Genomic DNA, 18,960 nt, shown 5'->3' on the forward strand with positions numbered 1-18,960 from the left:
ATGTAAAGTAAAGATGCATTAGATTGAGAGGAAGAAAGGCCATTTGGGCAGGGAAATCCCTATAAGAATCTCCTGACAATAAACCAACAAAACTAAAAAGAGGAAAGAGCATTTATACTGGCCCTAAAATAATCACTACCACCACCATCACCATGTCTATGTCTATACATATCTATTTCTACTAATGGTAAGTGACATGAGAAAATGAGTTTCTACTGTGTGTAATAATTCACCTTAGGTTTGAATCCTCATTTTAGTCTTCTTAATTTTGGTCATCATTGGCAGCTCACTCACTTAGCAAAGCTTTAGCTTCTTTGTTTGCGAAGCAATGATAATAATATGCACCCCTAAGGTATGGGCGGATAGCAAGGGTTAAATGAGGGAATATATGTAAATGCGCCTCAGCCATTGTTGGTGCTCATTTTCAGTTGAGAACATCCCCTCTTCCGCTGGATGTAATCACGGTGTAACTGTCAATATTAACTGCCTCATATGCCTGGCCGAGAGGTGGATATATGCACAGTTTGAGGCCAATTACATTTCCTCCTCTGGTAATCTGAAATGTGTGTGTCATTAAAGAGAAAAAATAGGAGCTGAATCTTGCTAATGAACACTCCTCGAAGAAGAGGATATCTGTCCTTTAGTTCATTCCTGGCTCCAGAAAGCTCTCCTGGTTCTTGCCTTTGAGAAAATTCAGTTGTTCAATTCTGCCTTAGAGTCAGCATTTATTCAGTCTCCCTGGTACAATATATCCTCTCCCCCTACATTAACCACAAGGTGGGGGGTGGGGGATAAGCTTGCAAACAAAAGGCAGAAAAGGAGACATCATGCTATTGTCTATGAAGGTATGCTAATACTAATACAGAGGCACAGACTATGAAGATATTTTCTTTACCACCCCTCTAGGACAAAGAAAAACAACTAAACTAATCTCTACCATCATACTGAAATAGTACTGGCTTTTTAAGACAATACTGATGAATTTCCTAATGCTCCAAAAGCAGTCCTGTGTTGAAACATGGAGGCTGACACAAATGTTTTGCCTAACCGGATTCTCTGTTCTTGAAGGGCAAAAACGAAAGGACTGTGTATCCAGGAGAAGCACTAAATGGTTGCAAAAGGCACAGGTTTTCTCTTTGCCAGAGCAATACCCAGAGAGCCTCCCAGAACATGTTACAGGCTATTTTGTTGCAGAAATAATCTGTAAGTGCCACTCAGAAATAGAGCCTCAGTAAGGATGGACACTACAATTGACAAGTAAGGAAGTTTCAACACATGGTTCTTGGCACGGCCAAGTCAAGGCAAGGTTCTTTCCACTTACATCAACTAAAATCTGCCTTGAAACTTGTTTTTAACAGGCAGGCCCCATGAACCAAAAATGTCAATATATGCAGTGGCCTGCATTCCCTGAAAATTCAAGCAAGGAAAACAGAAGATCAAGCTAAGAGTGAAAAACTGAGGTCCAAGAGTGCAAACTAGGAATCTGCTGAAGCCAAGTGAAATGCAAAAAGAAACTTGAAATTAAAATATTCCTCACTTTAAGCAAAAGATATGCCAAAGGAATGATGTCACATTGAATCACTTGAAACAAAATCATCTCAAATGCATTAAACGAGCTAGTTCTTTGTAGTAAGCCAAGGATGACTCCACTTTAAAATCAAGGAGTTTTCAGTAGGGCCTTGCTGTTTATCCAGTATAATAATTCCGTTAAAAAATCAAAGAATTTTCACAAACAGCAGATAATCCTTTCCAGTCTTTTCTTATTCATCTCCAGGTTTTTTTTTTCTCCCATTTCCCACATTGAAACTTTTCAATTTTCTTCCTTGTTCACTTTTAGGCAATCAGAATAAAGAAAGAGGAGATATATACCCCACCCACCACTATAAACACTTATTTTTAGTCGTTATCACTTCCATTCCTTCTTTCTCTGAAAAAGCATCCACATCTCTTTGCCAGATGTAAACTTTACTCCATGCTCTTGATCAACCTCTCATTTGCTTCTCCTTTACAACTTTGACTAGAGTTCAACCTTTCTCTCTTCCTCTCTCTGTCACATTCTTTCTATACTGTCTCCCCACCACTTCTCTACACGCAGTCCACAGATAATAAAGAACAAGTTATTTTCCTTTTCTTCCACTCTTTCTGGTAACAGAATATATCCTATCATCAGGTAACTGAAACCTGGAGAGGAGACAATTCTTTCAGCATAATAAGGTGCAGATCCTTATAAGCAAGTGACTAGTCTTTCCAATGCCTAAGATCTAATTTTTGTCATAGTGCTCTACCTTGAGGCAGGGCCAGCTACAAATGTGTAGGACCCAGGACAAAATGAAAATGTGGGCACACAGTTCTGTGACAATAGAAGTAGTAAAATATAGAGCTCTTCCTTTTCTTCAGTGTCTTTTTCCTGATCTGTCATGGTCGGATTTATTGGTCACACAATGTTACCACCCCTGACGCAAAATCACATTTGCTGGGAGTGTGCAGACCCTTCCAGGTTCAGGGCCAGGGGCCCCGTCATGTGAATCAATACACACCCGACCAACTGCTGGGTTCCCTTCCCACCAGCCATTGTAATGCCCTTGAGCTGGAGGCAAAGATACCAATATCGTCATCCCACAGGCCCAGCTCTCCAACCCATGCAGGTGAACAACGGCTGATGGATTGCATCCTCCATGCCAAGGTACACTCCATACCTGGAAAGGAGGTGTCCAAGAGGCTCACCCCACTAAGCTTCCCACCATACTGCCATAGAATTGTACACACCAGACTCCCACCCTCCTTGAGCCTAGGTCCTTGCCTAGGTAGGTATGGGGAGCAGCAATAGCAGCTGGGAAATGATGGCAAAGCACAGAATGAGTAGTCTGGGTTACTGGGAAGCAGGAAGATTAGTCAGCCAAGTACTCATCCCAAGGAAGCAAGGACACCCAGCACTGACCAAGGTTTTGCACCCTCTGGAGTATGTATGCTCCATTGTCTCATTAGACTTCACTTATGAAACCAAGTGGATCACAACTGTGGAAAATTCTTAAAGAGATGGGAATACCAGACCATCTGACCTGTCTCTTGAGAAACCTGTATGCAGGTCAGGAAGCAACAGTTCAAACTTGACATGGAACAACAGACTGGTTCCAAGTAGGAAAGGGAGCACGTCAAGGCTGTACATTGTCACCCTGATTATTTAACTTATATGCAGAGTACATCATGAGAAATGCTGGGCTGGAAGAAACACAAGCTGGAATCAAGATTGCTGGGAGAAATATCAATAACCTCAGATATGCAGATGACACCACCCTTATGGCAGAAAGTGAAGAAGAACTAAAGAGCCTCTTGATGAAAGTGAAAGAGAAGAGTGAAAAAGTTGGCTTAAAGCTCAACGTTCAGAAACTAAGATCATGGCATCTGGTCCCATCACTTCATGGCAAATAGATGGGGAAACAGTGCAAACAGTGTCAGACTTTATTTTTTTGGGCTCCAAAATCACTGCAGATGGTGATTGCAGCCATGAAATTAAAAAACGCTTACTCCTTTGGAAGGAAGGTTATGACCAACCTATGTAGCATATTGAAAAGCAGAGACATTACTCTGCCAACAAAGATCCGTCTAGTCAAGGCTATGGTTTTTCCAGTAGTCATGTATGGATGTGAGAGTTGGACAGTGAAGAAAGCTGAGCGCCGCAGAATTGATGCCTTTGAACTGTGGTGTTGGAGAAGACTCTTGAGAGTCCTTTGGACTGCAAGGAGATCCAACCAGTCCATCCTAAAGGAGATCAATCCTGGGTGTTCATTGGAAGGACTGATGTTGAGGCTGAAACTCCAATGCTTTGCCCACCTCATGTGAAGAGCTGACTCATTGGAAAAGACCCTAATGCTGGGAAGGATTGGGGGCAGAAGGAAAAGGGGACGACACAGGATGAAATGGCTGGATGGCATCACTGACTCGATGGACATGGGTTTGGGTAGACTCTGGCAGTTGGTGATGGACAGGGAGGTCTGGCGTGCTGCGATTCATGGGGTTGCAGAGTCGGACATGACTGAGCAACTGAACTGATCTGATGAAACCAAGTTCAAAGTTAAAATTAAAAATTTCAAGACAGTACAAATAGAATATTAATCCTCAAGCTTTGAGCCCTTGGATACATATAGTCTAATGCAAAAAGTCATTGAAGCTGGTCCTTCCTGGAGGCCAACTGCTGTCACCATCTTGCCCCATCCCTTTGACCATCCTGATGATATGCAACCACCTCCTAATAACTCTATATCCAATTTTACTCCCATTCAACCCACACTCCATGTTTTCAATAGGCTAAGCTTTCTGAAACACAAGTCTGGCTATATCTATCCTTCTACTTAAAAATTCTTCAGTGATTCCCCCTTGTCCTCAGGATAAAACCACATAGGAGTTGCAGAAAACAAAAACAAAATCCCCTATTTTAAGCAGAGAGTTTTAATCCAGAGTATTAGGAGTTTACAAATTAGTTAGAAGAGCTTAAGGAGTGGGCTCCAGGTCAGGGTTTCCAGGAATGAATCCCAGAGATACAACAGAATTTGCCCACCAAAGATACTGCTGCTCCAACCACAAATAAGAATAGAAAGTCAGGAGAGTATCACTCAAGCTGTTGGCTTCCAAATATATTGCTATAGTTGTAATCTCTCAGGACATCACTGCCACCATCACATTCTCTCAATGTCTACAAAGGGCTAGAGACTAGACATTGGGAAAATGCAAAATCTTTACCACCATGCTTGCAAACAGATATGGCCAAAAGCAGTAGAAAGATGGGTTCTACCTCACTTCTGCTTTCTAAATCTCATGGGAGAATATCTGATTGATGGAGTCTATCTACTGCAAGAGATTCAAGGAAGTCAGAGTTTTAGGTTTTCAGAACGTGAAGTAGAGAAAGGCTCTCTAAAACAAGGTTAGAATTAAATAAAGCTACTCCTCATATGCACCAAAGATGTCAACCTAATTTTCTAGTCTTCTCTACCATTCTCCCCATTATGTCTTCCATGAATCCTTCAGTTCCTCCATGACGGCAACTTGCATTTCTCCTAGAAGCCGAAACACTTTAGAGTCTCTCTCTATTTCCTTACAACAGTCATGGAATGCCCTTACCTTCATTTTCAGACTTTGAAAATACCACTCACTTTTCATGATCCATTTTAAACATCACCTTCTCTGAAATTTTCCATCTGAAGTAATTTTTTTATTCTCTCTGAATCCTTTAACCATTTTTCCTATACCACTGTCACTAAATCTATTCCTCTCGTGTTTTAGTGGTGGGTGTGACACTAGACTGAGAGGTCCAACATGACAAAAATCATCTTGTTCTTTGATACCCCCTCTACCTAGCCCAAGGTTAAAATATACAACCAATGTATACTGACAATGAATCTGTTGAGCAGAGCTGGAATTCTTTCAAGTCAGACTTGTTCATAAAGTAGACCCATCTATACTAATAAATTTACAAACAGGTTATGAAAGTCAAATCCATTAGAACAGAATGAAGTAATTATGGAGCAGAAAAGATAGCTGGTATCTTGTAATAAGGGGATCATAGAAAGCATAAAAACCTCTCTCCTGCTCTCTTTTCTCAGAGGACTCTAGAATGTGGAACTCATCAAGCTTAAGTACCAAACAGAAGCAAGTCAAGTGCCTAGCCTATTATTTATATATCTCCCTCTTGTGGTAATTAGGGAGATTTCATTTTCTCTTAAAATAGTCAGAATTTAATAGAAACTCAAGACACATTTCACTAAAAAACTGCTACATTCATGTGGTTTAAAGTATATTAATCCAACAAGTTTCACTTATCTGTGTCTGCTTAAGGTCTCAGTCATGAATGATATAGACAAGAAGAGTATGTATAATACATTCCAGGACTTCCCTGGTGGTCCAGTGGTTAAGAGTTCACCTGTCAATGCAGGGAACAAGGGTTCAAAGATCTCACATGCCTTGAGACAACCAAGCCTATGTGCCCAAACTACTGAGCCTGCATGCTGCAAGTGAAGAGTAACCCCTGCTTGCCACAGCTAGAGAAAGCCCATGTACGGCAATGAAGACCCAGTGTGGCAAAAAATAAAAAAATAAAAACATTACAGGGGGTCCTTCCCCTCAGTGGGAATTAACCACAAGGTTAATGTTGTTCTGATAAAAGTCAAGACCACCATACTCCATGATGCCATGCACAATCACCTCCTGCCAGTTCAGGGTCACCTTTTTCTAAACTTCTCTACTGTACTTAAGATTGTCAATCAAAAAATATTTATTGAGTGTCACTTTCCAGCACAGAAATAAAGTAAACCGAGATCCTACCCACTATGGGCTTATCATCTAGTAGAGGAGATAATAAAATGAAGAGAATAGACAAAGGACCAGATTCAGTGGTTCTTACAGTGGGTAAGAGATTTACATGTGGAAGATTTTTAAAATATGTTCCTAACTACCTTGACTCTAAAAAATAATTTTGAAAGAGTACCCCAAGTGATTCTGATATGCACATTCTCTTTCCCCTTTAAGAACCACTGAACTAGGAGTTCAAAAGATATAAATTATTTCCTATATGGGGGAGTTAAGTACCAGGTGACTCTGGGAAGGAAGTAACACCAAGTTTAGTGCTGTGCAGTTCTGAGAAACAAAGGTGTAACCCTGAGTATCTACAGAGATCAGGCAGGTAACGCAAATAAATGAAGCATTCTGCATCAAACTGACCTCAGGGAGCAGTGGGGACTATGGCTAGCTAGAAAGCTCTCGATCCTTTTCACACAGAATAACCACCTCTTAGCTCCAGCCACACAACAGAACAAGCCTAATGCTGCTGTATCTTTCAAACTGTTAGATGATATCATAAATTTGGAACTCTGTGTTGAACTGGTAGTTCATTCAAAACAATTTAAAGCACTAAGTAGCTCCACACTGCTCAGGTAAAACCAAACATGGATGTGAGTTATATCAGGCTTCTAGGCTGTTGAACTCACATGTTTTTAGGCTCTGTGATAGGCGCTGGAGTACAAACAACAGTGTTTCCACCTGCAGAGTGCCTACAGTCCAGAGGACACGGACAAGTGAGAGATTGTAGCTGTTCCTTGTAACCAGGGCCTCACAGCACTGTGAGAACAGAAAGAAGAGGACACTCACTTCTCAGGGGAGTATGATGGCTTCAAACAGGCAGGGGTGTTTGAGTTCAACCTGGAAGAATAAGCAAGCTTTTTCCAGGTGGGCAGCTAGAAGGACACAGGCTAAAGGAACAGCATTTTAAAGGCTTGGAAACATAGAAGTGTCTTTCCCCAGGAAGACCGTGAACTCCACCAGAGCACTATACATCTTTTCCCCCCGTTAGTGCACTCAGTCCAAGGCCACACATAGAAGAGTCTCCATAAATATTTCTTGAAAAATTTTGAGACTCACAGATATGAGATATAGTAACATTAAATAGGTCTCCCCTAGTGATAGAGTGATCCGTAGCAATTATCAAAATTTGAAAGAGCCCCAAACCTTAGATTTGTGCCAATGTACTATGATGTAACTAGGCCTTTAGATTAGGAAGAAAAGAAAATTTAGAAATCATGAAATTCCCCTGCCAACCACACGAAGCTAATTTTTACTTGCCCACAGGTTGATAACCCAATAATAAGAAATTCATATTCTTGACAGTTCTCCCTCTCTCTCCTTTTTTATTCCTTTTTGTCTTGTTCTCTGATCCTATTGTCTCTGCCAGAAAATCAGTTAGGAGCCAGCCATTTAGCTTGTCCATTTTGCTAGCTATCAATAACTTTAGGTAAGACCTGAAAGATGGCATATCAAACTCAGAGATTTCTGTACTTTCTGAGAAATTTTGGCCGTTATATTCTTATAGTCCCTTATTACTATGGATGAACAGAGTCAGTTAAACATTCAGAATCCAAGAGGACTGATGCTTCAGACTGCCTGGTCTATCAAAGGATATTGAGTCATAACTCCCCTTACTACAGAAGCCAGGACGCCTAAGCCGAAACACAATCTCTTCACTTAGACTATGCAAGACTCAACTTGTTCCCATGAGAGCCAATACAGCTAATCACTTTCTAAGAGGAATGAATGTGATTTCAAACTATGCTTGTCTGCAAGCAACAGAGTTCAGAAATTCATATAATTTTTTGTGACGAGCAAGAAATGGAAACAGAAAAATATCAGTTCAGTTCAGTTGAGTCACTCAGTCGTGTCCGACTCTTTGCGACCCCATGAATTGCAGCACGCCAGGCCTCTCTGTCCATCACCAACTCCCGGAGTTTACCCAAACCCATGTCCATCGAGTCGGTGATGCCATCCAACCATCTCATCTGCTGTCGTCCCCTTCTCCTCCCGCCCCCAATCCTACCCAGCATTATGGTCTTTGCCAATGAGTAAACCCTTCGCATGAGGTGGCCAAAGTATTGGAGTTTCAGCTTCAACATCAGACCTTCCAATGAACACCCAGGATTGATCTCTTTTAGGATGGATTGATTGGATCTCCTTGCAGTCCAAGGGACTCTCAAGAGTCTTCTCCAACACCACAGTTCAAAAGCATCAATTGTGCGGCGCTCAGCTTTCTTCACCATCCAACTCTCACATCCATACATGACCACTGGAAAAACCATAGCCTTGGCTAGACACACTTTTGTTGGCAAAGTAATGTCTCTGCTTTTAAATATGCTATCTAGGTTGGCCATAACCTTCCTTCCAAGGAGTAAGCGTCTTTTAATTTCATGGCTGCAATCACCATCAGCAGTGATTTTGGAGCCCCAAAAAATAAAGTCTGACACTGTTTGCACTGTTACCCCATCTATTTGCCATGAAGTGATGGGACCAGATGCCATGATCTTAGTTTTCTGAACGTTGAGCTTTAAGGCAACTTTTTCACTCTCCTCTTTCACCTTCATCAAGAGGCTCTTTAGTTCTTCTTCACTTTCTGCCATAAGGGTGGTGTCATCCACATATCTGAGGTTATTGATATTTCTCCCAGCAATCTTGATTCCAGCTTGTATTTCTTCCAGCCCAGCATTTCTCATGATGTACTCTGCATATAAGTTAAATAAGCAGGGTGACAATATACAGCCTTGACATACTCCTTTTCCTATTTGGAACCAGTGTGCTGTTCCATGTCCAGTTCTAACTGTTGCTTCCTGGCCTGCATACAGGTTTCTCAAGACACAGGTCAGATGGTCTGGTATTCCCATCTCTTTCAGAATTTTCCACAGTTGATTGTGATCCACACAGTCAAAGGCTTTGGCATAGTCAATAAAGCAGAAATAGATGTTTTTCTGGAACTCTCTTGCTTTTTCGATGATCCAGCGGATATTGGCAATTTGATCTCTGGTTCCTCTGCCTTTTCTAAAACCAGCTTGAACATCTGGAAGTTCACGGTTCACGTATTGCTGAAGCCTGGCTTGGAGAATTTTGAGCATTACTTTACTAGCATGTGAGATGAGTGCAATTGTGCGGTAGTTTGAGCATTCTTTGGCATTGCCTTTCTTTGGGATTGGAACGAAAACTGACCTTTTCCAGTCCTGTGGCCACTGCAGAGTTTTCCAAATTTGCTGGCATATCGAGGGCAGCACTTTCACAGCATCACCTTTGAGGATTTGAAATAGCTCCACTGGAATTCCATCACCTCCACTAGCTTTGTTCGTAGTGATGCTTTCTAAGGCCCACTTGACTTCACATTCCAGGATGTCTAGCTCTAGGTGAGTGATCACACCATCGTGATTATCTGGGTCGTGAAGATCTTTTTTGTACAGTTCTTCTGTGTATTCTTGCCACCTCTTCTTAATATCTTCTGCTTCTGTTAGGTCCATACCATTTCTGTCCTTTATCGAGCCTATCTTTGCATGAAATGTTCCTTTGGTATCCCTAATTTTCTTGAAGAGATCTCTAGTCTTTCCCAATCTGTTGTTTTCCTCTATTTCTTTGTACTGATCGCTGAGGAAGGCTTTCTTATCTCTCCTTGCTATTCTTTGGAACTCTGCATTCAGATTGGAATATCTTTCCCCTTCTCCTTTGCTTTTCGCTTCTCTTCTCTTCCCAGCTATCTGTAAGGCCTCCTCAGACAGCCATTTTGCTTTTTTGCATTTCTTTTCCATTGGGATTTTCTTGATCCCTGTCTCCTGTACGATGTCACGAACCTCTGTCCATAGTTCATCAGGCACTCTGTCTATCAGGTCTAGTCCCTTAAATCTATTTGTCACTTTCACTGTATACTCATAAGGGATTTGATCTAGGTCATACCTGAATGGTCTAGTGGTTTTCCCTACTTTCTTCAATTTAAGTCTGACTTTGGCAATAAGCAGTTCATGATCCGAGCCACGGTCTGCTCCCGGTCTTGTTTTTGCTGACTGTGTAGAGTTTCTCCATCTTTGGCTGCAAAGAATATAATCAGTCTGATTTCGGTGTTGACCATCTGGTGATGTCCATGTGTAGAGTCTTCTCTTGTGTTGTTGGAATAGGGTGTTTGCTATTACCAGTGCGTTCTCGTGGCAAAACTCTATTAGCCTTTGCCCTGCTTCATTCTGTACTCCAAGGCCAAACTTGCCTGTTACGCCAGGTGTTTCTTGACTTCCTACTTTTGCATTCCAGTCCCCTATAATCAAAAGGACGTCTTTTTTGGGTGTTAGTTCTAGAAGGTCTTGTACGTCTTCATAGAATTGTTCAACTTCAGCTTCTTCGGCGTTACTGGTCGAGGCATAGACTTGGATTACCATGATATTGAATGGTTTGCCTTGGAAATGAACAGAGATCATTCTATCGTTTTTGAGATTGCATCCAAGTACTGCATTTTGGACTCTTTTGTTGACCATGATGGCTACTCCATTTCTTCTAAGGGATTCTTGCCCACAGTAGTAGATATAATGGTCATTTGAGTTAAATTCACCCATTCCATTCCATCTTAGTTTGCTGATTCCCAGAATGTCGACGTTCACTCTTGCCATCTCCTGTTTGACCACTTCCAATTTGCCTTGATTCATGGACCTAACATTCCAGGTTCCTATGCAATATTGCTCTTTACAGCATCGGACTTTGCGTCTATCACCAGTCACATCCACAGTTGGGTATCGTTTTTGCTTTGGCTCCATCCCATCATTCTTTCTGGAGTTATTTCTCCACTGATCTCCATTAGTATATTGGGCACCTACTGACCTGGGGAGTTCATCTTTCAGTGTCCTATCTTTTTGCCTTTTTGGGTAGAAATAAGGAGATGATGGTTTCACAACACAGCCTTGCCTCAAATGTGAGGATTTGAGTTTCAAAGAAGTCCTCATTCTTTGGGATTGATTTATATTTACACAGATAGCCAAAGGTCTTGGCTGAGCAACAAGAAGTGCCTAAAACTTGTAATGATCTGAATTTAAGTAAGACAGAAATGTATGGATTGAATTTTCTCCCAAAACCACATGAAGGGAGAGAGTGCTTGGCACAGCTTTTACTTGGGATGGGGGAGGGTTATTATTTTAACAAAAACATTTGTGAAATCATTCTGGAGACTTAACAAACCAAAGAGGTGATTGACTTTGCCTTTAGGAGTCATTCTGCACCTTAAGCCTACACTCCAAATATGTTGACATTTCAAAGTTGAATTTTGGCTTTTAAAACCTTCACCGATGTGTTCCCAGCACTAAATATATTGAGGGAAGAAAATCCAAATGGGGTGATTTATTTGAGAAATTTCCACAATGGGGAAAGGTGTCTCTTGAAATGGCGGCCTGAGGGAAAGAGTATATTATGATATATTTAGTAAATGATGTTGAGGGAAATTGCAGAAGACTATATAAATTGGCAATTGGAGAGGGAATAGAAAGAGAGAAAAATATTTTCCCTGGATGAGATTTATGAGCCAGAAAATAGTTTGGGAAAGAAAATTTTTCCTTTTGTTCCCTTAACTCTGATAGAATAACAGCCTTTGGAAAACTGAGGTAGAAAAGCTTTTGCATTATTTCTCGCCATTTTTCCATAGTACATTGCCTGGCAATATATTTTTCTGTTTCCATTTCTTGCTCGTCACAGTTACCATGTATCTTTACTTAGACAAATCACAGTCGAAATAGATTGTAAAATGGGGGAAAACTGTTTTATATTTGATTCTGTGATATATTTCAGATAATTATCTTAATTTGGGCTCACTTAGAAGCAGACCACAAGACAAAGATTCATGAGCAAGAAGTTTATTTGAGAGGTGATCCCAGGAAACACTAGGGGGTAAGACAGGAGTGGGTAGGGAGAACAGGGAAGCAGCCTGTACGGGATGTATTATTGTGCAAGTTTACTACTGTGGGTAAATGAACTTCCCATCTTCAGGCAAGCTCCAGCTAGTGTGGCACAGACATGTCAGAGTTAGTCCATATGTGAGGTAAGGGAGGTGGGACACGGACACGTCACCTCTCACCAAGCTTAATTGACAGCTGCTTTTAGAAACATAATTCTCTAGAAATTCCAGCTTTAGACCACAGAGTGGCCTCCAGTCATCAGAGAAGGCCTTCAAGCAGACATGTGCGGAGGCTAGTGGTTTGAACAAGTATGAGTGGGCACGGAGAACATCTGCTACATTCTGTCCTTTGCAACGCCTCATTCTAAATGAACTCCAAACTGTCACTGCTTCTCCAAGGCGGTCAGAATTTCTTTTTCTATTTTTATTGAGATATAATCGATATATAACATCATGCACATTTAAGATGAACAATGTGTTGATTGGATACATTCATATACTGCAAAATGATTACTACCATAGCATTAGCTAACACCTGCATCTAATTTCTGAAACAAAACCTAAAACAGGAGGGTCAGAGGGAGAAACTAAAGTCTTTACTTCCACAAATGATTTTTTCATCTGTCCTCTCTATCACCCATAGTACCTGCTCCTCACCCTCAGACAGCACTTTTGTTGGTCTAGATTGCTTTCATTCCCTAGAGTCTAAGCTTCTGGTAAAAAATACTCTTGGAATACTGTTGTTACTAGAATTGCTTGCCAATTCATGTTGAACACTGGGCTTGAATACACCTAGAGGTAACCCAGTGATTTGCCTGAATTCCAGACATACTCCTCCCCGCTCCCATTACATAGCAGAAATCTCATCTCTGCATGATAATCAGGGCTACCTATCGTTGATAGTACAGTATGGTATAGTATAATATAGTATGGTAGTGTATAACATAATCTAAGTCATTTCTTGCCCCACTGTCTACATACATGAGAAGCCCACAATGTCCAGGCTACAATCATAGCCTTGGGATTCATCGAACTATTAATGTGTTCCCCAACAGAAGTGACCCCCTCCCCTCAACCAACTCCCTCTGGAAATCAGGATCTCTAGTGCAGCTGAGACTAAATTTGTGGAGATGGAAAACACAAATTCCCCAAACAGGTCACTGGGGGTGATGATAAAGTAACCATTCCTACTTCCACATCTGGTATCCCAGACTCACATCCTCTAGTTATCAAGACACAACACCTTAGAGTGAACATTAGTTCAAAATACATATTACATCATGAAAGATAATAGCCCAACACTATGGAATATTGCCAAGCTGGCTTCTTAGCTGTGCTTTAGACTCTATCAGGTAGAACCTCCTGAATGGAGTGGAATATTTTAAGGCCAGTGGACACCATGGTGGTCATGTGCTCATTGTCACATCTTCTTCCTTGAAAAACAGGTTGCTTAATACAAAGTGGTGCAGGATCCTATAATAATAAATCAGACAATAAGCACATGATCTCTCTGGGACTTCAGTCAGATGTGCCAACCAAGCCACTCTAGACAGGGAAGGTGCTTTTGTCTGAGTCCTCCCAAAACTCATATGCTTAAATCTTAACCCTCAAGTGAAAGTCGCTCAGTTGTGTCCAACTGTTTGTGACCCCATGGACTATACAGTCCATGGAATTCTCTAGGCCAGAATACTGGAGAGGGCAGCCTTTCCCTTCTCCAGGGGATCTTCCCAATCCAGTGATCGAACCCAGGTCTCCCGCACTGCAGGTGGATTCTTTACCAGCTGAGCCACAAGGGAAGCCCAAGAATTCTGGAGTGGGTAGCCTATCCCTTATCCAGGGGATCTTCCCAACCCAGGAACTGAACCAGGGTCTCCTGCATTGCAGGCAGATTCTTTACCAACTGAGCTATAAGGGAAGCCCCTTAACCTCCAACGGTGATGGTATTAGTAAATGGGGCCTATGCTGCTACTGCTGCTGCTGCTAAGTCACTTCAGTCGTGTCCGACTCTGTGCGACCCCATAGACGGCAGCCCACCAGGCTCCGCCATCCCTAGGATTCTCCAGGCAAGAATACTGGAGTGGGTTGCCATTTCCTTCTCCAGTGCATGAAAGGGAAAAGTGAAAGTGAAGTCGCTCAGTTGTGTCCGACTCTTAGCAACCTCATGGACTGGAGCCTACCAGGCTCCTCCGTCCATGGGATTTTCCAGGCAAGAGTACTGGAGTGGGGTGCCATTGCCTTCTCTGGGGGCCTATGGGTAGCACTTAAGTCAAAAGGATGGCACCCTCATGAATAAGATTAACACTTTTATAAAAGAGATCCCATAGAGCTCACCAGCTTCTTCTACCATGTGAGGACAAAGTGAGCAGTCACCAGCTATGAACCAGAAAGAGGGGCCTCACTCCACTATACTAGTGCCATAATCTCAAACTTCCAGCCTCCAAAACTGAGTGATAAATTCCTTTTTAAGATGCCCATCTGTGGTATTCTACAATAGCATCCTGAACAGACTAAGGCAGAAGACAAACTCATTTCTAGAATATATACCAACACAAGGCAAATGAATCTCTGTCCTCTCCAGGTATAAGGGGTGCAATGTAATCAATTTGCCAGCAAGGGCCTAATTAATTTCCTCAAAAAATAGTACCATAAAGAGGGCTCAGCACTGTTCTCTCCTGTTGACACTTTTTGTACATTCTATAGTAGCTACTGGATCAGCCTTAGTAAAAAGGAGCTCATGCCTTTGGGCCTACACAGAGCCTCCATCCTTGCCATGGCCATAAGTCCACTATGCAAGTACTTTGCTGGACTCTACAGGACAAGTTACCTCTTCAACCTGGTTGTTCAGTGACACCTCTGTGGTGGATGCTCTCCAATGGGCATCGATGTAAGTCCCAAAGATCTGCATGCTTTATGCCCCCTCCCACAGGACTATCTACAAGCCTCTCTTCTCCATCTGTTTGTTCTCCATCTTCCCATCTCTTTCTTTCCAGGTTCCTGACTAAGCTGCAAACCCACTGACCATTTCCCAGGAATTTATCTTGCTGCCCACCAACTTGATGGTCAGGTATATGCCTCAGTACCCTGTCCACTGAGAGAATGGACCCTCACCACTGTCTCACAGCCACCCCTGAATGTGGCTATCTGCAGCAACAGTCCATACTAAACCAACCCATTTTTGACTCAGGTCTGGATACTTTCTTCCTCCACCAGTCAGCCATTGTGAACTCCCTAAAGCCATAGGCATGAGCTCAAGAAGAGACATCAGTACAATACGGGTAGGTGACATGAGAGCTGGGGCCACCTGTTCACTCAGCTGTGCCCTCTGGACAAGCTCATTCATGTCCTGAATATATAATCTCTATTGTATAATGGGTTACTGCTGTACTCTCTTGACTTTATTACTTACTAGGTCTGACAATATCCAACTCATCCTGAGTAGCTCCAATTACATAATCATTAAATGTCCTCCATGAGGCTGAGGTTAAGGAGCATGCCAGGAACTGCATCTCAAACAATGCACACATTCCTGCTGCAGATGGCATGGCTTTGCTCCAGGGGTCTGTGCTATGATTCTCCTATTGAAGCTTGCCAGAGACTTTGTCACAGATACGTCTAATAATGTAGGATCCGCTGGTCATATGGCCCAATCAGCTGTCCTGAATGTGTCCTGAAAACTGACACCACTGCAGAGACTTCACTTTTTTTGTGCTCCATTCAAAACCAGTAGCCTAATGAGTCGCATGATAAATGAGTTGGAACAGCATTTCCAAATGTGGCCTGTACCATCTCTAAAATTTGCCTACCACATGCATGCTTCTTAGAGGTAGGAGGTACCTGATTTGGAGAGTTTATTTCCCACCCACTCTCTGCATGTGTCTTTCTAGAATCCAGAATACTCACCACCTCCTGCTCCTCATGTCCAATTAACATAGTACTCCAATAATAGAATAGGATACAACAATACTAAAATGCCAAGAATGATATGACCCAAATTTTAATATAAACCTGTATTGCCAAATTCTTAAGGAGTATTGAGAGTCCAAAAATTAAATTTCCATAATTAAGTTAAAGCCTCAAGTAATTAAAGTTTCTAGTTATATTATCTTTCCCTTGTAAGTTAAAAGTCCTAAGAAACTGAAGTCCAAATTCACTCTCCCCGATTTCCTCTTCAGGAGAGTTGCGTCCGGGAGTTCTCAATGCCTGAGCAGAATTTTAGGAGTTCACTAACAGCAATAGCTCAATGGTCTCTCACTGGAATGGACGCAGTTTATTCTGGACTCTCTGAAGTTAAACTAGACCAATGCTAAGTCTTAATTGTACATTAATTCTTAAAGTTCAATTAGTTAGGCCATGCACTGGCATCACCCCAACACATTTAGAAAAAAGTCAGGCCCCTTAAGTAATATGTGCAAAGTCATACAGCCAGCTAGTCTGGGGCAGCACTAAGATGCAAATCTTAGGAAACCTTCCTGCCCCGCCCCTCTCCCCATCACCCCAGAGCCTGTCATCCTACCCACCATGCTCTCCTTGCTGGTTTCACTCTTGTCAAGATGGGGGTTAATCTATGCCTGGGCTCTAGAATACATGATCTATGAGCTCAAGCTCATGTGGATGTTAAATTCATCAGAAGGTAAATTTTGGCACTATGTATTTGGCACTATATATTCAACCATATCTTAAGGGAAAAATGCATTGTCTTTTCCCTCAGAGAATAACGCAGTTTTCTTTGAAAAGCAGCAACTACTGTCACGTGATGTTATTTGAGGAAGCTTTCTTTCTCATTTGGTATATTTAAAGCATCCTAATTTCCATTTCCTCTTTGAAGTCCCAGATTCTGGCACTCCAGGATTGGATGGAGGGTAGGCTCTATCCAGTGACAAAGCATCTACATTCTCCTGTGAGCAGTCAATTGTTAGCATTTTACCATGGTAGCTTTTCTTTTTTTTTGATCTGACCCTTAATAAGAGTTTCTGAGGCCCAAAAAACAAACTCCCAGGTAATATTTTCCCTTCATTTGTAATTAACTAACCCAGAGTCCACTTGGGACAAAATGATGGTGGCTTTTGAGCCTGAACCACGTGAACCCAACTGTACTCTTCTCACATTAGCCTCCTCAGGCCTAAATTCAGAAAGAATGGGGGCAGCCAGTCTAGCGCTATCTATTCAGACTGGGCTCTGACAGTTTGAAGCCAGGTCTCCAGTATTCTAGAGCACATACAGAACTCAGAAAACGTTTGCCTTACAAACAGCAAATACTGTTCTGCTTCCAGTGCCCAAAAGGTCTGTATTTGGAAAGATGCCCCTGTATATATTCTAATATTGGTTTCAGTTGTACCTGTGTCACTCATATTCAAGCAACAGGCTGTACTTTAAGGCTACCCAAACCTACTAAAAGGGCTTTCCAGGTGTCATAGTGGTAAAGAATCCACCTGAAGTTCAGGAGACAGGGGAGACATCAGTTTGACCCCTGGGTTGGGAAGATCCTCTGAAGTAGGAAATGGTTAGTTACCCCACTCCACTCTTCTTGCCTGGAAAATCCCATGGACAGAGGAGCCTGGTAGGCTACAGTCTATGGGGTCGCAAAGAGACATAATTGAGCACATATGCATCCACTAAGTCTACTAAAAACATCCCCCGGCCCCTGGCATGGCAGTTGCTTAGAGGAAGGGCATCCTCTTAGGGGACATTCACTGCTAAGAAGCAAAGGCTAGGGAATGCATGTCCAATTTCTCTATCTAAAACTGTGAGTCATGTAAGTCAGCCCTTCCCCATCTCACTAAGTGAGAAGTCAGTGAGGGGGTTAAAGAGGGTCCAACAGGGCAACAAAGATTGGAGAGTCCTCCATATGGAAAGAAAGTGTCTGATTAGGAAATGGACACTTCCTCCTGAAAAGGACTGCAGATGCTCCTGGAAAGAATAATGGAAAACACAGTTTTGCTGTTGCTTGAAGATTTAAAGGGCATGACATGAAAAAAAGAGTTTCCATGCTCAAGAGAAAACAAGAAGAAACACATGGATATGGTTAGCATCTACGGGAAGCAATAGCATATCTTATCTCTAAATCACACCTACACACACACCCTATGCCTAACAGCTGTTATAAATTCAACTAGAACTTTAAGGTAGTCAAGGAAAGGAAAAGTAAGAAAAGGATGACAATTGGGTCTTCCTTCTTTGTTCAAAATAGGCAAGTCCTAGAAACCAGAACTAATGAAGAATATCTTCTGTCAATGAATCATAAGATGACATTCATGACCAAATACATTTCATCAACAAGTGAGAATTACCAAGTCCCCTGTCTTCACACAGCCCCTTTGTTATGTGGAAAAGGGAAAGTATTGGGGCTTCTTCCCAAGTAGCTCAATGGTAAAGAATCCACCTGCTAATGAAGAATATGTGGGTCAGGGAAGATCCCTGACAGTAGGAAATGGCAGCCCACTCCAGTATTCTTGCCTATGGACAGAGGAGCCTGGCAGACTACAGCCCATGGGATCGTAAAGAGTCGAACACGAAGAGAAGGTATGAATGCCTTCTCTACCTACCTCACAAGAATGAGTGGAACTCGAAATAAAAAAGGGCTTTGTAAAGGGTAGAATGGGCCACGTGTGCTCACTGACATTCTTCTTCTCCATGCAAGGGATGATTTAGCTTCTTCTTTAGCTGCTTAGTGGTTGGTTAGCTGCTTTATTTCAGTCTGTCCTGAAATAAAGTCTGTCAGGCTTGCCCATCTGCCTGAGCCAGAATTT

This window comes from Giraffa tippelskirchi, chromosome 1, assembly GCF_054371585.1.
Source record: "Giraffa tippelskirchi isolate mGirTip1 chromosome 1, T2T-mGirTip1v1.2.pri, whole genome shotgun sequence".
NCBI classification, from domain to species: Eukaryota; Metazoa; Chordata; class Mammalia; order Artiodactyla; family Giraffidae; genus Giraffa; species Giraffa tippelskirchi.